The 20,736-nt window shown below is 53.3% G+C and overlaps 1 long non-coding RNA gene across 2 annotated transcripts in view; it reads right to left on the bottom strand.

Moving 5' to 3' along the window:
- The window catches only part of LOC138849838 (uncharacterized), a 64,247-nt gene extending 49,640 nt beyond the window's left edge, over window positions 1–14,607 (bottom strand). For both annotated transcript variants that reach the window (XR_016234820.1, XR_016234821.1), the window contains exon 1: window positions 13,792–14,607. This is a non-coding gene — a long non-coding RNA (uncharacterized LOC138849838). The remainder of the gene's footprint in view (window positions 1–13,791) is intronic.
- Between the last annotated feature and the right edge of the window lie 6,129 nt (window positions 14,608–20,736).

Genomic DNA, 20,736 nt, shown 5'->3' with positions numbered 1-20,736 from the left:
AGCTGGCCTGGAAGAGGGGCAACCGGGACAGAATCCAGCGCCCCAACCAGGACTAGAACCTGGAGTGCCGGCACCGCAGGCAGAGGATTAGCCTAGTGAGCCGTGGCACCGGCCTGTTGCTTCATCTTTAAAACGAGGACAGTGAGACCTACCTCACAGAGGCCATATAATAAAACAAGACAGCCAACACGAGGGCACTTTATAAATGTCCAGCCTTGCCAGCCAAAGAGTGGGCCCCACACCAGCAGGGAGCCTGTCAGAAATGCAGACTCTCAGGCCACGCCCAGGACTTAAAGAAAAATTATTGATTTGAAACGCAGAGTTACACAGAGACAGGGAGAGATGGAGGAGAAAGAGAGAGACCTTCCACCTGCTGGTTCACTCCCCAGATGGCTGCAATGGCCAAGGCTAGGCCAGACCGAAACTAGGAGCTAGGAGCTTCATCTGGGTCTCCCATGTGGCTGCAGGCACCCAAATTCTTGGGCCATCTTCCATCACTTTCCCAGGTGCATTAGTAGGGAGCTGGATAGGAAGTGGAGCAGCCGGGACTTGAACCATGTCGCAGCATCAGCCGAAGAGTCTGTAATTTAACGAGACTCCAGGGCACGCATCTGCAGCTAAGTCTGAGAAGCACTGATGCAAAGGGCCAGGAAGATGGACGGTGTCATAGGAACACTGTTAGCTTCAGGCTCCCTACCCTCCCTCTCCCCCTCAGCACGGCACCCTCCCCACCTCCAAGACAAGCAGCAGCCCCCTCCTCCATTCAGGGCTTAGGGCCAACACTGCGGCGCAGCAGGTTAAAGCCTCTGTCTGCAGTACCAGCATCCCGGGTGGACGCCAGTTCCAGTCCCTGCTGCTCCACTTCTGATTCAGCTCCCTGATAATGTGCCTGGAAAGCAGCAGAAGACGGCCCAAGTCCTTGGGCCCCTACACCCATCTGAGAGACCAGAGGAAGCTCCTGGTTCCTGGCTTGGACCTGGTCTAGCCCTGGGTATTGTGGTCATTTGGGGAGTGAACCAGTAGATGGAAGCACGCTCGCTCACTCACTCTCTCCCTGCGCCGTAACTCTGCCTTTCAAATAAATAAATAAATCTTGAAAAAACAAATAAGTAAATAAAGCCGTCATTCTCCATCAGCTTGCACACAGCATCACAGGGAGCAACGTCCAGGCCAAATCGCAGCCCAGTTACACTAGAACATCTTGGACAAGGTGTGTAGAAGATCAGCATGACATCAGCTCCCTCAGTATTCATGGGACCAAACACCTTGGTTCCTGGACCTCCTGCCCACCATCACAGGTACCACAACCCAAGGACACTCAGGTCCCTTCTAGAGAACAATGCCACGTTTGCATACATCCTAGGCAACCCCCTTTATACATCGAATCATCTTCAGATGAGACACAACACCTAACAGAATGGAAGTGCTAGGTAAATACTTGCTGCACTACACTGCTTAGGGAATAATGATAAGGAAAAAAGCCTGTGCATGGTCAGTACACATCCAAGTGCGTCTTCCCAACATTCTTGATCCACAGTTGGCTGAATCCAGATATAAAGGGCTAAATGTGTACTTTTTTTTTTTTTTTTTGACAGGCAAAGTGGACAGTGAGAGAGAGAGACAGAGAGAGAAAGGTCTTCCTTTGCCGTTGGTTCACCCTCCAACGGCCGCTGCGGCCAGCGCATCGTGCTGATCTGAGGGCAGGAGCCAGGTGCTTCTCCTGGTCTCCCATGCAGGTGCAGGGCCCGAGCACTTGGGCCATCCTCCACTGCACTCCCGGGCCACAGCAGAGAGCTGGCCTGGAAGAGGGGCAACCGGGACAGACTCTGGCGCCCCGACCGGGACTAGAACCCAGTGTGCTGGTGCTGCAGGTGGAGGATTAGCCTATTGAGCCATGGCGCCGGCCTAAATGTGTACTTTTTAAGTGCCTAGGTAATTCTAGTGTGGGTCCAGGGGTGAGACCCTGCACATGAACCCTACAAGGGATCCTCCCCCCCCCCAATCTCCCGTCTCTCACTCCAGAACTGTACCTCTCTTTATCTGCTCAGAGAGTCACCTTCACACCCCGCCCCCAGCCTGCTTTTCCCTCGGGCTCCTGTCTCTGCTCTGTGCCTCTCCTGTCCTGGGTTCAGCAAACCCCCTGTGATGAATGCTGACACACAGACAAAGCTCTCCACCCTGCCCTGCTTCTGAGACTCCTCGGTGTCACCAACACACAGACCCCACCTCAGCGTCCACCTTCAACAGCGGGATATCTACACTCCCCCGCCACTCAGCAAGGCAGCAGCACCACAGCCCTTCGTCCGTCAGTGCTCAGTGCTTGCTGGACAAACAGGATCCTCTGAGGAGGCCACTGATATTGGGTAGAAGAAGAAGTCTTCCTAAAAGAAAACTCTAGCAGCCATGAACAGTAGAGCCAAGGGGAGCCCAGAGAAGCCAAGGGAGACAAAGAAAGAAGGAGGGGTCTGTCCCCGTAGGAGTCACCCTCCCCAGGACTGGGGATGCGAAGGGATCTTTGTCCTCCGGAAGGGAGTTCCTCCTGGACCCAAAGGTAGATGGGATCAAAACACACGCACTTGTTAAGGGAATATGGAAGCAAGTCCTAGGGGCCGGACCCTGGAGCCGAACACAGGAATCAGGGACTCAGCGCTCTAAGAGTCCTTGCTAAACCTGAGGCATTGTGTGGACAATCACCACCCCGTGTTGCACTGTCCATCTCCCCCTCTCTCCCTCCTCACCCCTCCCCATCCCTCCCTCCCCTTAGTATGTGATTGTGTTTGCTTCTCAAGAAAGTTAAAGTAGCGGGGCTGGCGCTGTGGGGTAGGGGTAAAGCCACCGTCTGCAGTGCCAGCATCCCATTTGAACACCGGTTCATATCCCAGCTGCTCCACTTCCAATCCAGCTCTCTGCTATGGCCTGAGAAAGCGGTAGAAGGCCTAAGTCCTTGGACCCCTGCATCTGCATGGCAGACCTGGAAGAAGCTCCTGGATCCTGGCTTCAGATCGGCGCAGCTCCAGCCATTGCAGCCAACTGGGGAGTGAAGCAGCAGATGGAAGACTTTCTCTCTCTCTCTGCCTTTCCTTCTCTCTCTGTGTAACTCTGACTTTCAAATAAATAAATAAATAAATAAATAAATAAGAAAGAGAGAGAGAGAGAGAGAGAGAGAGAGAGAGAGAGGGAGGGAGGGAGGGAGGAAAGAAGGAAGAAGCGAGCTAACCAGCGTTATGGGAACACGGGGTCGGGGGAGTCCACTTGGGAGGCCAGGAGACAAGGTGAGGTTTCCAATCCTGGGACCCTGAAGTTCCCAGTGATGAAGGCAGGGACTTGGGGGGGGCTCCCTCCACATCACTGGGATTGATCCCTTCACAGTCTTTTCCCACATTATCCACAAAATTCCCTTTACTCAAATCAGGCCGTCAAAAACACCATTTCTAAGGTGCAGAGTCCAGAAGCAGCCAGAATGGCCCAGACCCCTAGGGAGGTGCAGAGTCCAGAAGCAGCCAGAATGGCCCAGACCCCTAGGGACAGTCCGACCACATCCTTGTACCGCCCGGAGCACTCTCACCGAACAGCCAGAATGCCACAGTGACAGGTGACAGGTGACAGGATCTGACGGCTGTGCTGCTCTGCGTCCCTTAGATGACTGAAGGAAGCACATTGCTAAGGTAAACGGATTAAATGAGAGGCAGCTTTTCTTTGCTGCCTCCCTCTGCTCCTCGTTCCAGGCCACTCCGCTTCCTCTGTGACGGTGCCTCTGCCTCTCCACCATCGCTGTGCCCCGCCCCGTGCGAGCACCCACGGCTGCGCCCTGATCTTCCAAGACTCCCTGGCCCCAGGCCTCCCCTCCTCTGGCTCACTCCAGGCACTATGCTTATCTTTCAACTGCATCACCTCCAGCAGGAGCTCGGAGGCCCCTGCTTGCCCAACAGACTGAGTCCTGTGCTAGATCTCCAGGCCACCCACGGAGGGGCCCTCCCGGCCCGCCTAATTAAAACCCCCTCCGCGCAGCCCAGCCCTGCTCCCATCCCAACTCCAGGCCCACAGCTGCTCTCCCTTCAAGCCTCACACTTGTGTGCTCCTCTGCGCATCTTTTCCTAGTTATGGGACAGTGAGTTTGGAACTTGTCTTCCTTCCTGCAGTGTGCAGTAGTCACCTGTGACCGAGAACCCAGTGTCCTACAGAAACACAGCCACTGTTCACGGCCTGTGTCGTCCCCCAAAACAGCTTAAAACCAGAAAGAGCCGAAGCATGGTCCTGATGGCTCTGGGGGAGGGGGGGTGCGACACCTCCAGAAGTCACACACCCCCTGGAAGAGACCACAGCTCCACCTCGCCCTAGACCCAGAGCCCGGGAGAGGTCATCTAACTTCCTTTATTTACTTGACGTTGCAGGGTGACGCTGAGATGGACTGGGGCTTACAGCGTATTTATTAGAAATCAGTTCCTGCAGAGTGAGGTGGAGGAATCAAGGCTGGGCAGAGGGAGAAGCGGACCTGCAACGCAGTCCAGCCACGCCTTGGTCAACCCCGTGGGAACTCTGCAGATGTGATCAGCAGAGCTGTTGACCCTCAGTGGCCAGGATGGCCAGGCCTGCAGCCCAGAATGCACACGGCACTGAACAAGAGACCGACTGCTGGAGCTGCGGTGGCACATCCCCATGCCACGGTGTTTATAGAACGAGGAGAACAGACACGATAAGCAACACTTTGGGATGTCATCAGCAAAAGTCAGACAAGCCAGTTCCTTCAGAAACAGCCTAAAATTGAGCGTATCAACCGACTCCACGATATGTTAACCTTATTTGGATCCCAGTCCAAATAAGCAACCCTACAATTAATCAGCAGCAAATACAGATATTTCATGATACCAAGGGATTACTGCAAATGATGCGTGAGCGTCCTATTGGTCTTATTATTATTTTTTTTTTTTTGACAGGCAGAGTGGACAGTAAGAGAGAGAGAGACAGAGAGAAAGGTCTTCCTTTTGCCGTTGGTTCACCCTCCAATGGCCGCCGCACCGCGCTGATCCGAAGCCAGGAGCCAGGTACTTATCCTGGTCTCCCATGGGGTGCAGGGCCCAAGCACTTGGGCCATCCTCCACTGCACTCCCTGGCCACAGCAGAGAGCTGGCCTGGAAGAGGGGCAACCGGGACAGAATCCGGTGCCCGGACTGGGACTAGAACCCGGTGTGCCGGAGCCGCAAGGCAGAGGATTAGCCTAGTGAGCCGCGGCACCGGCCTATTGGTCTTATTAAGAGTCCTTATCCTGGGGAGAGCCACACTGAAATCTAGGAATGAAATGTGACGATGTGTGAAGCTTGCTCCAGACACAGTCACAGGGTGGGAGGAAGTGGGTGGGCTTGCCAGTGGAAAAGAGCAGCCGGACTGATCACTGTTGGAGCTGGGAGGGGCACGTGAAGGTTTATGACGCTCTCCACTCCTGTAATGGCGCGCCTCTGCACATGTCTGCAATTCCTCACAACGAAAGGTTGAAAGTGGGCCTGCCAGGCTTCTCAAGCTCACCTTCAACCTCCAGGATGCTCCTGCCCCAGCTACTGAGTTGGCCAGGATCCACCCCACACCCCACCCCGCAGCTCTCCAGTGATCAAGGGTGGAACGCTGGTCCTCATGTCACCCACGGCCCACCTGACATCCCACCCACACACCTGACTGCATGCCACACCACCTAAGGGCCAGGGGCCCAAGGAAAGCTCTTGTACATGTACATCAAAGACAGGGACCAGAATGATTATGGCAGCTTCATGCCTCATGGCCAGAAGCAAAAAAAAAAATCACGTCCATCCAAAGCAGATGGGTTCATCCACTATAAATCAATGGACTGCTATGCAGCCATGAAAAAGATCAAACTTTTGATGCATGCTGCAACATAGATGAATCTCACTGACTGAAGTCAGACACAAAAGGACACATATACTATCTGATTCCACGCATGTGAAGCCAAAATTACGTGGACTGGGGTTAAAGGACAAGCTAATTACCAGGGGAAAAAATGCCTGAGGGTTCTTGGGCATGCCAAAAATGTTTTAGATGTGTGACTATGCAGATTAGTGAATATGGTAAATTCCATTCACTATACTCCTCCTTTAAAAAAAAAAAAAGGTCATTCATTTATTTATTTTACTTGAAAGAGCCAAAGAGAGAGCTCAGCACCACCTCAGGCATGGGGCAATGGTCCTCCCGTAAAAGGCTCAGATTGAGAGAGCAGGCTGTGAAGAGGAGACACACAGGCATCTTAGTCACGTGTGACTTTTTATTTATATTGGAAGGAGGATTACCTTACGGTGCATAAACCTGTACTTCAATGTCTGTTACTTAAAAGGTAACTGCCCTGTCCATTCACGCTAACCTGTTAAGAGTTTAATTCTGACACTGACATTTAATGTTGATTTTTTAACATAATTTTTAAAGAGGTTTTTTTTTTTTTAAAAAAAAAAAGGATTTATTTATTTGAAAGCAGAGTTTCAGAGAGAAAGGGAAAGACAAAGAAAGATCTTCCATCTGCTGGTTCACTCCCCAAATGGCTGCAACAGCCAGGGGTCGGTCAGCCTAGGTTAGGAACGAGGAACCAGGAACTCCATCCAAGTCTCTCAGGCAGGTGCAGGGGCCCGAGTACTTGGGCCATCTTCTACTGCTCTCCCAGGCCACAGCAGGGAGCTGGGTAGGAAGAGGAGCAGCCGGGACTCAAGCAGGTGCTCATATGGGAGTGCTACAATGTCAGCCCTGATGCTGCCGATTTGATTACAGAAATCATCTAAGAGAGCTGAGTTATCTGCACAAGCTGGCCCACCACCATGGTTCACCCTGGAAGTCCCACCTCCCAGGGAACTCCAGAGTCCTGAGCAGAGCAGGTGGCTGGTCACTACAGGAAAGCCCAGTGGCCTGGAATAACCCTGGTGCTCACATGACTTAGGGAAGGGAGATGGTGGATCTAGAAACTGGGGGTAGCTCAGGGAGCCCTCTGTCCCCAGCTCTATAGACATGGGTTTGGACGGTAACTCTGCTCCACTTCTCCAAACCCCTGTAGGAAACAGCCTCGGGGCAACCTGGGCAGCACCCCCAGCAGGCCTGGGAACACTCCTGTTCCTGCCCAGTTGGCCTCCCCTTCTGGTAACCTTAGAGTGAGAACCGCGACAACACACCCTCTCTGCTTCCTGCCTCGGGCCCAGCACGGAGCCTCGCTCACTGCCTCTGTCTCTCCAGACTGACTCTTCTCTTCACACAACTTTACTTCCCGAAAAGAACATTCACATACCATCTTCCCAAGAGGCCAGATTCTTTGTGGCTTGCACAGCACGCCCCCAGGTAGGTCACATGGAGTATTTTATTTTAGATGTTGCCGGAAGGAGGCTTCAGAATTAACGGAAAATGCACAGCTAGTGTAAAATTCTTGTGTGGGCAGTGAACCCATCAGCAGCCCCTCCCCCGTTTCATAATAATCCTGGGGTGGATATTTAGCCTCTCAATGAAGATACCGTGTCTCACATCTGAGTACCCTGGGTTCCATTCCCAGCTCCGGACTTCAGCTTCCTGAACTGGCACAAAACGTGGGAGGCATGGGGATGGTGCTGTGGCGTAGCGGGTAAAGCTGTGGCCTGCAATGCCGGCATTCGATACGGACGCTGGTTCGAGTCCCAGCTGCTCCACTTCTTATCCAGCTCTCTGCTATGGCCTGGGAAAGCAGTAGAAGATGGCCCAAGTCCTTGGGCCCCTGCACCCATGTGGGAGACCTGGAAGAAGCTCCTGGCTCCTGGCTTTGATCAGCCCAGATCTGGCTGTTGTGGCCATTTGGGGAGTAAACTAGTGGGTGGAAGACTTTCTCTCCCTCTTTCTCTCTCTCTCTCCTTCTCTCTCTCTCTCCCTCTCTCCCTCCCTCCCTCCCTCCCTTTCTGCCTCTCTGTAACTCTGCCTTTCAAAGAAATAAATAAATCTTTAAAAATAAATAAATAAACGTGGGAGGCAGCAATGCTGGCTCAGGTGACTGGGTTGCTATCACCCACATGGAAGACCTGGATGGAATTCCTGGATCCTGGCTTTGGCCCAGGCCAGCCCTAGCCCTCGCAGGCATCTGGAGAGTGAACCTACAAATGGGGGCTCACTCTTTCTCCCCTTCTTTCGAAGAAACAGTTTTCTAAGAAATAATAGTAATAAAACGATCCTTTCAAAAGTACATGACACCACTTTTCCCATGAAACTACTCATTGTTATCCATCTGATCTATCTAAGAAACTGCGCTTGGCTTCACAGCCTGGTGGTAGCTCATTAGAGTCATTCCCACGTGGCTGGGAAAGCTGATCCTCTCCCCCTTCCAGACAAATCTGCATTCGCCTGCTGTTAAATTAATGAAGATCCGCTGGAGGACACATCCCAGAAAACATCACCAGGGGCTGGCCTGTGGCTCCGTGGATTAAGCCGCTGCCTATGACACCGGCATCCCATATCAGAGTTCAAGTTCAAGTTCCCGCTGCTCCACTTCCATCCAGCACCCTGCGAATGCGGGTGGGAACGCAGCGGAAGATGGGCCAAGTGCTTGGGTCCCTGTTTATGTGGGAGACCTGGATGAAGCTGCAGGATCCTGGCTGCTGCCATGTGGGGAATGAACCAGCAAATGGAAGGTGTGTGTATGTGTGTGTGTGTGTGTGTGTGTGTGTGTGTCTCTCTCTGTCACTCTACCTTTTGAATTAATAAAACAAAGAAAGAAAAGAATGACCAAGAGGGGCAGCAGGCAGGGGAAAATGCTGGCACTGGAATCGGTTTCCAGCCCCACCACTCTCCAGCTATGAGACATTTCCTGCCTCGCAAAACCTCGGTTTTCCCATCTGTAAAATAAATCATTCGGACAAAATTATCACCCTTTCCTGTCTTCTGCTCCAAAGTCCTATGATCTTTCCAATGCACTGTATTATCTTTCACTCACCCTTTGTTGGTTATTTCCAATGCAGAGTTCAGGAACCAAGGGCCAGGCAGCCCTCTGTATCTATGGAGTCTGGGTCCTGGTTCAACCAACGGCAGAACAAAAACACTGTCTTTGGAAAACAATTTTGTCCGTACTGAATATGTACAGACTTTGTCTTAACATTCTTTAAGCAATACAGCACAACAACTGTCTACACAGCATGCAGACTACACTGGAAATAAGTCACTTAGAGAGGATGCAACATATATAAGAGGTAGTACATAGGGTACATGTGACTGCTACACCATTGTCATTCTTACTGGTACCTCTTTCTTTCTGTTTTGTTTGCCAGGAACATGATCTAAGTCGCCCATTTTCGTGGCAGGAGCCCAGGTACTTGAGTCATCATCACCTGCTGGCTCCCAAGGCAGGAAGCTGGATGGGAAGTGGAGGAGTCAGGACTGGAACCAGCACTCTAACACCCGACACAGACGTCTCAAGTGGAGTGCTCAGTGCTGTGCCAAAGGCCCGCCCACCACACGTGTTGTATGAGGGCCTGGATCATCTGCAGATTTTGATCTCCACAGAGGTTCTGAACTGTATGTTAAAAACAAAATCAGGTCAAGAACAATTACAACACAGAATGTATTAAAGATGCAAGAAGTCGATGTTTGAAATACAAAGAATAAATATTTGCACTTCAGAGAAAAAACACCAGTAGCTGACAAAAACATGGGAGGACAGTCACCCTCAGCAACCAGAACAAAATCAAAATTTAAATGACAGTGACCCTCCATCTAACTGGAAAGTAGAAACTATTGATAATGCCGACTATTGGCAAGAAGGTACGGAAATGACAGTATAACTCAGCACAGACTTTTTGGGGGCTGATTTCACATTATCTACCAGAATGCAAAAGTTTAGTGCCCTTTGACCTGGATCCATGGCCCTGCACTGGAGAACATCTACACATGTTGCATCACTGTGTGCCATTACAAAACAAAACTGGACACAGACCAAATGCCTTCCTCCGTGAGAACTGGTCTCGGTGCACTGCTGGCAAAGGGTGGTTAAAAGTAGTTTGTTTCCCTTTAGGAATCTGCACATTGGACTCCGGGACTGTATTTAAAAAGCTGAGGTTAACACTTCTCTCGGCCAGGGACTGCAATTTGCATTTGGCATCAATCGACCACGTGGAACCGGTAGCTTCCCTCCTCCTCGTGTCAGACAGGCGGATCACATCTGAAGGGGGCACTTCCTTTCCCCTTGGCCAGTCTTCACCGTGGTCGAGGGAAACAGGAAGGCAGCCAGGCATGCAAAGATAGAAACCCCATGGGAAGATGGTCCGAGTTGAGAGGTTCTTTCCTGTATGTACAGCAAACACGCAAGTCAGGCCGAGAGACAGAACAGCCTGAACAAGGAGAGAAATCCAAGCACCTCCCCCCGCATACTGCCAGGTGCCCCAAATACCGCCAAAACCATCAGCCTGACCTCCAGTTATTTCCCAGGGTCCCAAACGAACCACTGAGTCGGGAGGAGAACATCTGGGTCAGCCGGAGCACCAGGAAGCTGGGGCGGAAAACAAGCCCATCAGGAGAGAGGAAGTTATTTCGTCTTCAAGTTTAAACAAGACCTGAGCGATTCAAAGGGGGCAGTGCCCAGAGAAGGGCCTGCTTTCTTTCCACTTGGGAAGTTCCCGTGACCTGAAGTTTCTGAACAGACTATACTCTATAAAAATGAAACGGCAGACGGTCTATCTAAAAGCAAACAGAAAGTATGTTTACAGAAATTAACCAGCTAGAGTGGACTCTGGGCTCCACGATCACACACACACACACACACACAGAGCCAGTCGGCCAGTCGTGGCCACTGCTGCACCAATCAAAGTGCCTTCAGCGATCCGTGTCCTGGATGTCTGACCACTGCCCCAGGAACCCAGTGTTTTTAAAGACACACTCATTTCTGGACACGACCTTCTCAGGCTGTTCCTAGAAGCAGTGACCATTCTTGTTTTGTAACTATAAAAAAAATGAGAGGCCAAAACCCTCACCAACTTGCCCAAGAACAGAGAGCCACAAGTCAGGAGCAACGTGCCAGGCGTGCGGACAGAGCGCATGGGAAAGGCTCCACGGCTCCTGGGAGCCAACACCACGAACGTGAAAATGCACGTGAGCATTTCCATAGTCCTTCTGGATGCGATCTTTCCCCAAACAAGAATATCCTTTGACAGGGAAGAGTTCAGGAAGCCTCTTCCTCCATCCAAACTGGTTTGCCGGGACGCCTAGTTCAACAGGTGGGAGGAAGCAGAAATCTGGGCAGCAGGACCCGCGAGGAGAGCCAACTCCAAACAGAACGCATCATCACCCCAGCAAGCTGCCCCGACCTGGATGCCAGGTTAACTCCCCTTCTGGGCGTAAGTCAGACTTAACAGTCGGAGTCAAGAGCGACCAGCCAATGGTGTTCCTAAGACATTTTCTCAGGGATCCCTAAAACTAGCTGCTCACTCATCCCGGCAAGGCCCCCTGGGGATCCAGTCCTGGTTCTAACTCTGGCTTTCAAATAAATAAATCTTAAAAATAAAATACAGGTTGCCCCTCTTCCAGGCCAGCTCTCTGCTGTGGCCCGGGAGTGCAGTGGAGGATGGCCCAAGTGCTTGGGCCCTGCACCCCATGGGAGACCAGGATAAGTACCTGGCTCCTGCCATCGGATCAGCGTGGTGCGCCGGCCGCGGCAGCCATTGGAGGGTGAACCAACGGCAAAGGAAGACCTTTCTCTCTGTCTCTCTCTCTCACTGTCCACTCTGCCTGACAAAAAAAAAAAAAAAAATGGGAAGAAAGGTACAGAGAGAAATGGAAGAGAAGTTTTGTTGGTTTTTTTTGCAGCTTTCCTTCCCACAAAAGAACCCACAAACACAGAAGCTCCAGTCAACTAAAAAAGGGTGCCAGTGAGTATCTGGCCTAGCAGTTAAGATAACCAAGTCCTACATCAGAGTACCTGGGTTCGAGCCCCAGCTCCATCCCAACGCTGGCTCCCTCCTAAGTGCACCCTGGGAGGCGGCAGGGTATTCAAGTACCTGGGAGACCTGGATTGGGTCCAGGCTCCCAGCTCCAGTCCCAGTCCAGCCCCGGCCATTGCAGGCATCTGGGGAGTCCACCAGTAGATGGGGGGCTCTCTGCCTCTCAAATAATACTTTAATAAGTAAAAATGAACACAATCCTTGGAGCTTGGAGCTTGGAGCTCCTCCTCCTAAGCTGCTTCCAAACTCGCCCCCTTCCCTACCCCACCCCGCGTGTCACTCCAACACGGAGTCTGTGCTTCTCAGCACTGGGCTGGGGACCAGTAACCCAGCAGCACCTGAGGACCTGACAGAACAGCAAAACGCCCCAGCCCCACCTGGACACTCGGAATCAGAAACAGCAGGGGCGGGGCCTGGCCACCTGCGTTTTATGAAGGCCCCAGGTGATGCCGATGCCTGCTCAAATCTGAGAGCCCTGCCTGGTGCTTTATCTCCCCAGCTCTTACTGCAAGCTGAGTCGTCTTGTTTATTTATTTAAACACCTCACCGACTCTCATCCTCCTTTGCTGCAGAATTTCAGCTGTGTGCAAACTGGGACCCAGTCTGTACGGCTCAGGGCTCAGCACCTCCTGTGGCTCAGAGAGGGGCCACCTCATAATAAGGGGCTCAGTAACCATTTGTCCAATAAGCAATCTTGCTATCTAATTTGCCTGTTTTCCCCCATTTCCTAGGAGTTGGACCCAGAAGGAGTTAAACCACCCCGTGAGTCATCTGGGCCAGCCCCGGTTTATCTGGCAGCGTGTGATAAGGCTCCAAGGACAGGAGATGCAGCAGGGCACAGGCTGGCTGCAAGGCCCCTTTGCCTAAAGTTCCAGGCGGGAGAGCTGGCTCCCATCCGCTCTGAACTCACCTCGCTCATTTCAGAGCCAGAGGTGCTCCCGTGAGGATGACCCGTGGCCCGGGAATGGGGGCCTCTGCAGGTGCATCAGCCATTAGGAGCCCACCCTTCTGGGTGGCCCTGCGTGCAGTCACCCTCCCTCCTCACACCCAGAGCTTGTGAGCAGCTCAACCCTTATCAGGTGCAAGTGGCAGGAAAGGCGGATCCTAGGCTGGGGAGAGGCAGGGAAGCAGCCATTCATAAAAAGGAAGACAATGGCTGCCCCTGACATCCTGTGTACCCACTTGATCTCATGCAGTCCTCCTAGGAGCCTCAAAGGAACGCATCAGGTCGGTTTTCCTCGGAGGAGAAATCTAAGGCTTGGAGAGGGGCGCTTCCAAGGTCCCAGGGCGGACCCTGACTTCTAACAGCTTTGACCCCAAAGTCCCTCATGACCTCTGGTCTCTCTCTCCCTGGCATGGACCAAGCCAGCGGCAGTCTCTCGAACAGACACATGGGTGGGAGGGAAACGTTTCCAGGAGGGACCAGGCCAGGTGATCTCAAGTGCCCCCTTTCTCCACCTGTGCACCCGCCCTGCCCTGAGGCCACCACGCCTCTCCCACCGCAAGACCCTGGGTCTGCCTGGGACAGTTAATATTAACCTGGGACTGCAAGCACCCCTGCGGGGCTCCGTGGCCCACTCGGGAGGGGGGCTGCTGAGTCACTGGCTACGTGGCAGTCACGTGTGCTTCCACTGTGCTAACTGCGATGGCCGGAGGAGGAATCCCAAGCAGCTTAGCACAAAGCAGCCCCTAACTGACTTCCCCACTTGTACCCAGTCACGCCACCTGACAGCCAAGGGCAGGCAGCGCTGCTGTGGAATGCGGATTTCCCAAGAGTGCCCTGGGCTCACACCTGCCCGCGTGGATGCCCGAGGCACAGACCCCTCTGCCCCGCCCCCACCCTCCCATCCAAAGTCCAAATCACCTCTGCGCTGAAGACAGGCACCTGAGATCTCCCCCCACCTGGAGCGCGCTCTAGGTCTCTGGGGAAGGATGGAGAAGCTGCGCCCGGCTCGCCCGTTCGTGGCGTGCAGGCTCGTCTCCACCCAAGCGTGTTTGAAACCTCCGGGGTGGGGGTGGGCGTAGGGGGTCCCAGAAGCCACGCTGCACCCCGGGCGGGCTGAGGGTCCCTGAGGCGGGGCGATGACTGCAGGGTGGTGTGGGGAGGAAGCAGAGAGCCGCCTAGGGCAGCATGCCATGAGTCCAGTCCCTGGAATCAAACCCTTGACTTGGGGGAGCCAGGCCTCGCCGCCGTTGCTGCCGTCCCGCCAAAACACGTCGGAGCTGCGGGCGCTGGCTTGCGGCCCCCTCTGAATCACACCGTTATTAAACCCACAGCCCTGGGCAAGCAGTCAAATCGCCCAGGGCCCAGCACCCCGCGCACAGACGCACGGCCGTGACGTCACTTCCTCCCGGGCACACCTGCCCCACTTCCGGCCACGCCGGCCCCACTTCCGGCCGCGCTTCCCGCGCTGACTCATCTAGGCCCGATGACCCCGCCACGCCGCGGGTGCGCCCTTGCTCGCTGCCTCGCGCGCCCCTGTGCGCGGCTGGTGCTGCGCGTGACCCCGGGGCGCGACAGGGAGTTAAAGTGCAGAGGCAGCGGCGTGGTGGAAACATCCCAGGCGATAAGCTGCACCTTTCTGGCAGATAACCCCGGGAGAGAAGAGATTACAACGCCTCTCCGCTGGCCTTGCAGCAGCCCGGCCGATGGAGGCCTCTAACCAGTCTTTCTGGTCCGGAGCACCAACTGCAACCGCATTAACAGAATTTTAAGTTTTTTTTTTTTTTCCAAAATAAGCAGAGTCGCCGGGAGCTTTCTTTCCTAACACGCTCCGCTTCGACGTCTTGCTTGCTTTGAGTGAAATCAGACAAACACAGGGAGGCTTTTCGTCTTCCCGGGGGGCGGGGGGGGGGGGTGTTCTTGGTGTCAGGGCTTGGGATCCACCGAGAAGACCCAAGAGCTGTTGACTTAATGAGTCAGCGTTAAGTGCTGGCGCGCTGGCGGGCCACGGTTGCAGAGCTGTTCCCTGGGGCCTTGACCTTTGTCCCCTAGTCAAAATGTCCAGCTGGACCCAGAATCTTTAACCAGGGATCCCATAGCCTGGGACAGCAAAGCCCTGGAAGGAGGGACTGTTGTTAGCTAATTCAGAGGAAGCGAGGCAGGGTGCACACGTGGAGCCCATACTAAAGGGAGCTTACAGAGCATGCTGGGTCTTCAAAGTCCATGGGCAGTATGTATTATGAAAACACTCTAGGTGGATTTCAGAATGTTTTGCACCAAAATGAACTTATTTCTTATTTTTTTTATAAGATTTATTTATTTACTGGAAAGTCAGAGTTACACAGATGGACGGAGAGGCAGAGAGAGAGGTGGGGGGGGGGGGTTCTATCTGTTGGTTCACTCCCCCAGTTGGCCACAACGGCCGGAGCTGCACTGATCCAAAGCCAGGAGCCAGGAGCTTTTTCCGGGTTTCCCATGTGGGTGCAGAGGCCCAAGGACTTGGGCCATCTTCTACTGCTTTCCCAGGCCATAGCAGAGAGCTGGATAAGAAGTGGAGCAGCCAGGACTCAAACTGGCGCCCATATGGGACGCTGGCACTGCAGGTGGCAGCTTTACCCCCTACACCACAGCGCTGGCCCCATGAACTTATTCCTTAATCCCATTTTCCATGAACTTTTTGAAGTCCTTGCACTTGGGAAGAGCAAAATATAGAAAACGTAGCAGAGATCCAGAGTGATTAGAGCCGTGACATCCCAGTACAGTCGCTGTGTAGGTGGAACATGACGAGGAGCTAGGTTTGTGAAGGGAGGGTGTGCACAGCAGTGGCGGTGAGCGGTGGGTTGGGAAAGGGATCGTGGGACAGAAGACTCCTGTGGGATTCACATCAGAATGGAAAAGCAGCTCTGGCTCCTCAGGATGCCAGGTACCCTCCTACTCCACCTCTGTACACACTTCCCTGGGCAGTCTCACCCACAGCTTCGACTGCCACCGCGATACCGTGACTCACACGTCTCTGCCTCGGCAGTGCGGGCCTTTCTCCTCCACTCCGCTTCCAGTGGTCTGTGAAGCAATTTCCCTGCTGTCCCAATGAGTGACTGGGACTTTCATCTCTCTGCATTCACCTGCTCTTCCCTGACCGCCCAGCCCTGTGCCCACCAAATGGAAATGCCCAAACCAGACAGCCAGGGCTCATCCTGAAATCCTCTCCCTCCCCAAACCCCAAGTGCACACCAGGTCAATCCTGCCTTCTATCTACCTGACTTACAGGCCAGCCCCTCCTCCCGAGACCAGGGTGTGTTTTGTCCCAGTCTCGGGGCCTCATGTCTGTTGTGTTTTGCCTGTTCTCCCAGGACCTAGCCTTGGTGCCCTCAGGTTGTTCATAGCTGGTTGATCTTGCTTTTTAAAAATATCTGTGAAACCTTTCTTTACCACTTAATGCACATGAAAACTCTCTCAAAAAGTAGGCCATAAAAGAGACATGGGCTCTGCCCTAAAGCATTGAACTTCAGTATGTGCAGCGTTTTCAAAGAATGATTTTCCAGGGTTAGCAAGACTGCCTAGCTGGAACAGGAAACAGCCAGACGATGACCATCGTTAATGGCGGCCACTGGTAGGCCATCCGGTGACACCCTGGCTGACTCAGCAGTGCTTCCCCGGTTTCTACCCCTTCACCAAGGTGGTTAAGGTGATTCTGCATGTGAGACTTTCAAGGTCAGTCCATCCATCTTCAACCTCCAGGTGTAGCAAGTTCCCCCACCTTTGTGAGTCACTCAAGGATGTCTGAGTGGATTGTGCCTGCTCACACCCCTGGGCCTGACCGTGACAATGACGTGGTCCCCTCTGGTTCCCCTGATGTCTCAGTGATTTCCCTGCAAGGATGATTTTTCCCCCCTACAGGTGCCATCTGGTAATATCTGGAGACATTTTTAAGAGACATAACCTGGAGGAGGGAGGGTTACTGTCACTGTCAGTGGCATCTAGTGGACAGAGGCCAGAGATGTTGCTGAACAAGCCCCAATGCGCAGGACAGTTGCACACAAAGGAACCTCCGGCCCCAAGTGTCAGTAGTGTCAAGGTTGAAAATGTTGGCCCAGACTTGGCTCAATCCTCACCCAGCGTCTCTGCAAAACTCCCCTCTCCTCTGTGAAAGAGAACCCGGGGCCCACACTGTGGTGCAGTGGGTAAAGCCTCCGCTTGCAGTGCCAGCATCCCATATGGGCACCAGTTCAAATCCAGGATGCTCCACTTGCAATCCAGCTCTCTGCTTGTGCACCTGCGGCAGAAGATGGCCCAAATGCTTGGGCCTCTGCACCCACTTGGGAGACCTGGAGGAAGCTCCTGGCTCTTGGCTTTGGATCAGCCCAGCTATGGCCACTGCAGCCATTTGGGGAGTGGACCTGCAGACAGAGGATCTCTCTCTCTGTCTCTCTCTCTCCCCTCTTCTCTCTGTAACTCTGACTTTCAAATAAATAAATAAATCTTTGAGGGGAAAGAAAGTGAGAACCCATCCCCTCGAATCTCTCTGCATCACCCGTCTCCCATAGCACTAGTGACAATGATGTGACCTTTGGCTTCATACTCCCTTTCCCAACCTCCTGGATGGCAAGAGAGGTGTCTTCCTCACCCCATGGGGCCCCTGGACATGGTGCAGGAGTCGCTGACTGAGGTGGAAAGAGAGAAGTCACTGAATCAGATCAAGGCCACGAAGCAACTCGGTAACACATCACCACCAGGACTCAACATGGCCTCTTACAAGGGGCCTTCAAAAGTTCAAGGAAAGAACAGCATGGATTTCACAACTTTAGCACCAAAATAAACATATCTTTTCATTCCATTTCCCATGAACTTTTGAAGTACCTGTCACTCCCCCTCTTCGTGGAGGAACGACACAGGACCCTGCGCTGTTCTTTCGTCTGCTCGGCCCTCCCCGGGTTTGCTGCTGGTCCTTCCCGGGTTGGCTACTATCCCTTCCACCTCCGTGGAAGGGCAGTTCCCCCTGGCCACATTCCCCACTTCCGCAGGGGAGCGGCACACCGCCGGCCGACTCTCTCAGGGGCTGCACAGGTGTTCCCCTTAGATGTTCCTCTTAGATGTTCCTCTTAGATGTTCCTGGTGCATGCCGTCTCTCTCCTCCTTTATAGTCCTCCTCTGCCAATCCCAACTCGGCTGCCCACACGCCGAGTACACTGCTCTCCTCCAATCATTAGCAAGTCCTACAGTTTATTAGCTGAACTGGAGGCAGCTGTGCGGAAGCTGTTTACTTCTCTCCCATCGCCATATTGTGGGAGAGCAGATGCACAGAATAAGTCTTAATTCCAGTAACTCAGTCCAGTCCGGGCTGCTCCCCACAGTACCCTTGCATTTCCACCACAATTAGTGGCATTTAGCATGAACGACAACATGTGCTTGGTATCATAGAACATTGTTGTCAGACATGGAGTACTTTTCACTTCAGCATACAATGAAATTAGCTAGTGAGCCAGCACATCAAGGTCAAAAGCATATTTCAGTGCTGGCGCCGCGGCTCACTAGGCTAATCCTCCACCTTGCAGCGCCGGCACCCCAGGTTCTAGTCCCGGTCAGGGCGCCGGATCCTGTCCCGGTTGCCCCTCTTCCAGGCCAGCTCTCTGCTGTGGCCCGGGAGTGCAGTGGAGGATGGCCCAAGTGCTTGGGCCCTGCACCCCATGGGAGACCAGGAGAAGTACCTGGCTCTTGGCTTTGGATCAGCGCAGTGCGCCGGCCGCAGCGGCCATTGGAGGGTGAACCAACGGCAAAGGAAGACCTTTCTCTCTGTCTCTCACTGTCCACTCTGCCTGTCGAAAAAAAACAAAAAAAGCATATTTCAAACACCAACTGTTGCTCTTAACCAAATATAAAAACATATGCACATGGTCAGTGTGTGTGCTGCCTGGAGAGGGCTAGAAGTGGGAGCATCATTCAGAACAAGTTCTTGGGTGGACTGTAGAGAAGGAAGAGGTCTCAGGCCACAGGGGTCCCTCCCCTCCCTCCTGGCCACACGTGAAAGGGGAAAGGCAAAGCCTCCTCAAAGGCAAGCCTTCCCAACATGTGGCTAACTCACCCAGACTCCAGATGGCCAACTCAAGCCACTGTGTAGAAAAATGAGGAAAAGGTAAAACAAATTCACTTGTGTCCCACCTGGCTCAACCAAATGTCTGCTTGATGCCACCAAAAAGGATGCTCAGAATGCAGGTCCCCATGCAGCCTCACCACAGACAAAGGCCTTTCATTCACCCAAGAGCCTGGGCAGCAACCCAGGCAACCAGAGGAATGGAACTCACAATGAAGGTGTGGACATTAAGATCGAAATGTGAAATAAACGAGCCACAGGAAAGAGCCAGACTTAGCACCAAAGCTAATACCTTCCCTTTCTTCTTTTTTTTTTTTTTTTTTGACAGGCAGAGTGGACAGTGAGAGAGACAGAGAGAAAGGTCTTCCTTTTGCTGTTGGTTCACCCTCCAATGGCCGCCGCAGCCAGCGCACCGCGCTGATCCGAAGCCAGGAGCCGGGTACTTATCCTGGTCTCCCTTGGGGTGCAGGGCCCAACGACTTGGGCCATCCTCCTGTCGCTCCCCCTCTTCGTGGAGGAACGACACAGGACCCTACGCTGTTCTTTCGTCTGCTCGGCCCTCCCCGGGTTTGCTGCTGGTTCTTCCCGGGTTGGCTACTATCCCTTCCACCTCCGTGGAAGGGCAGTTCCCCCTGGCCGCATTCCCCACTTCCGCAGGGGAGCGGCACACCGCCGGCCGGCTCTCTGGGGGCTGCACGGGTTCCCTTAGATGTTCCCCATAGATGTTCCCTGGTGCATGCCGTCTCTCTCCTCCTTTATAGTCCTCCTCCGCCAATCCCAACTCGGCTGAGTACGCTGCTCTCCAATCAGGAGCAAGTCCTACAGTTAATTGGTTGAACTGGAGGCAGCTGTGCGGAAGCTGTTTACTTCTCTCCCAGCGCCATATTGTGGGAGAGCAGATGCATAGAATAAGTCCTAATTCGAGTAACTTAGTCTAGTCCGGATTGCTCCCCACAGATCCCCCTTTCTTTTTATTTTTTGGCGTTGATACGCGCCTGTCTTCGGTGTCCCACGGCACACACTCTGCTCTACTTGCTAGCGTTGCCACAGGCTCTTACAAGTCCTATCAATCAGGAAAACCGAATCCGGGTCCTCTCTTCGCCATTGTGAGGAGGTTTTTAGGCGCTGATGCGTGCCTGTGTTCGGTGCCCTGCAGCGCATGCTCTACTCTGCTAGAACTGCCTGCAGGTGTTTACAAAACCTATCAGGCAAACCGAATCCAAGCCTTCTCATTGCCGTATTGTGGGGGAGACTTATTAGTGTTGGTTCGTGCCTATCTTCGGTGACCTGCAGCTCATACTCTGGTCGAGCTTTGCTGGCGCTTACCGCCTTAAATCAGGCAGACCGAATCCAAGCTTAATATTGTTGTATTGTGGGGAAGCCTTACTGATGTTAATTCGTGCCTGTCTTCGGTGACCTGCGGCGCATAAGCTGCTAGCTGCCCGCAGGTGCTCATCGCCTCACTTGATTAGGCAGACCGAATCCAAGCCTTCTAATTGGCATGTTGAGGGGAGGCCTTATTTTTCTCTATTTCTCTATCTCCGGGCATTCCTACCTCTCCCATTTCACTTCTATCTTCCAGCATTCCCATTTCTCTTTTACTTCACTTCCAAACTTCTGTTTCTCTTATCCCCGCAGCTTCCCGCTCTCATTCCATTTCTAAACTTCTGTTTTCTCTTATCCCCGCGGCTTCCCGGCGCCTCGCCCTGCCGGCAGCTTCACGGCTCCGCGCAGCTTCCCGGCGCCTCGCCCCGCCAGCGGGCTCCGCCCCGAGGCTG

The sequence above is a fragment of the Oryctolagus cuniculus genome, chromosome 5, assembly GCF_051225735.1.
Source record: "Oryctolagus cuniculus isolate XC-2025 breed Fujian yellow rabbit chromosome 5, ASM5122573v1, whole genome shotgun sequence".
NCBI lineage: Eukaryota > Metazoa > Chordata > Mammalia > Lagomorpha > Leporidae > Oryctolagus > Oryctolagus cuniculus.
Note: the sequence above shows the minus strand (reverse complement) of the source record. Positions and strands in the feature narration are given on the sequence as shown.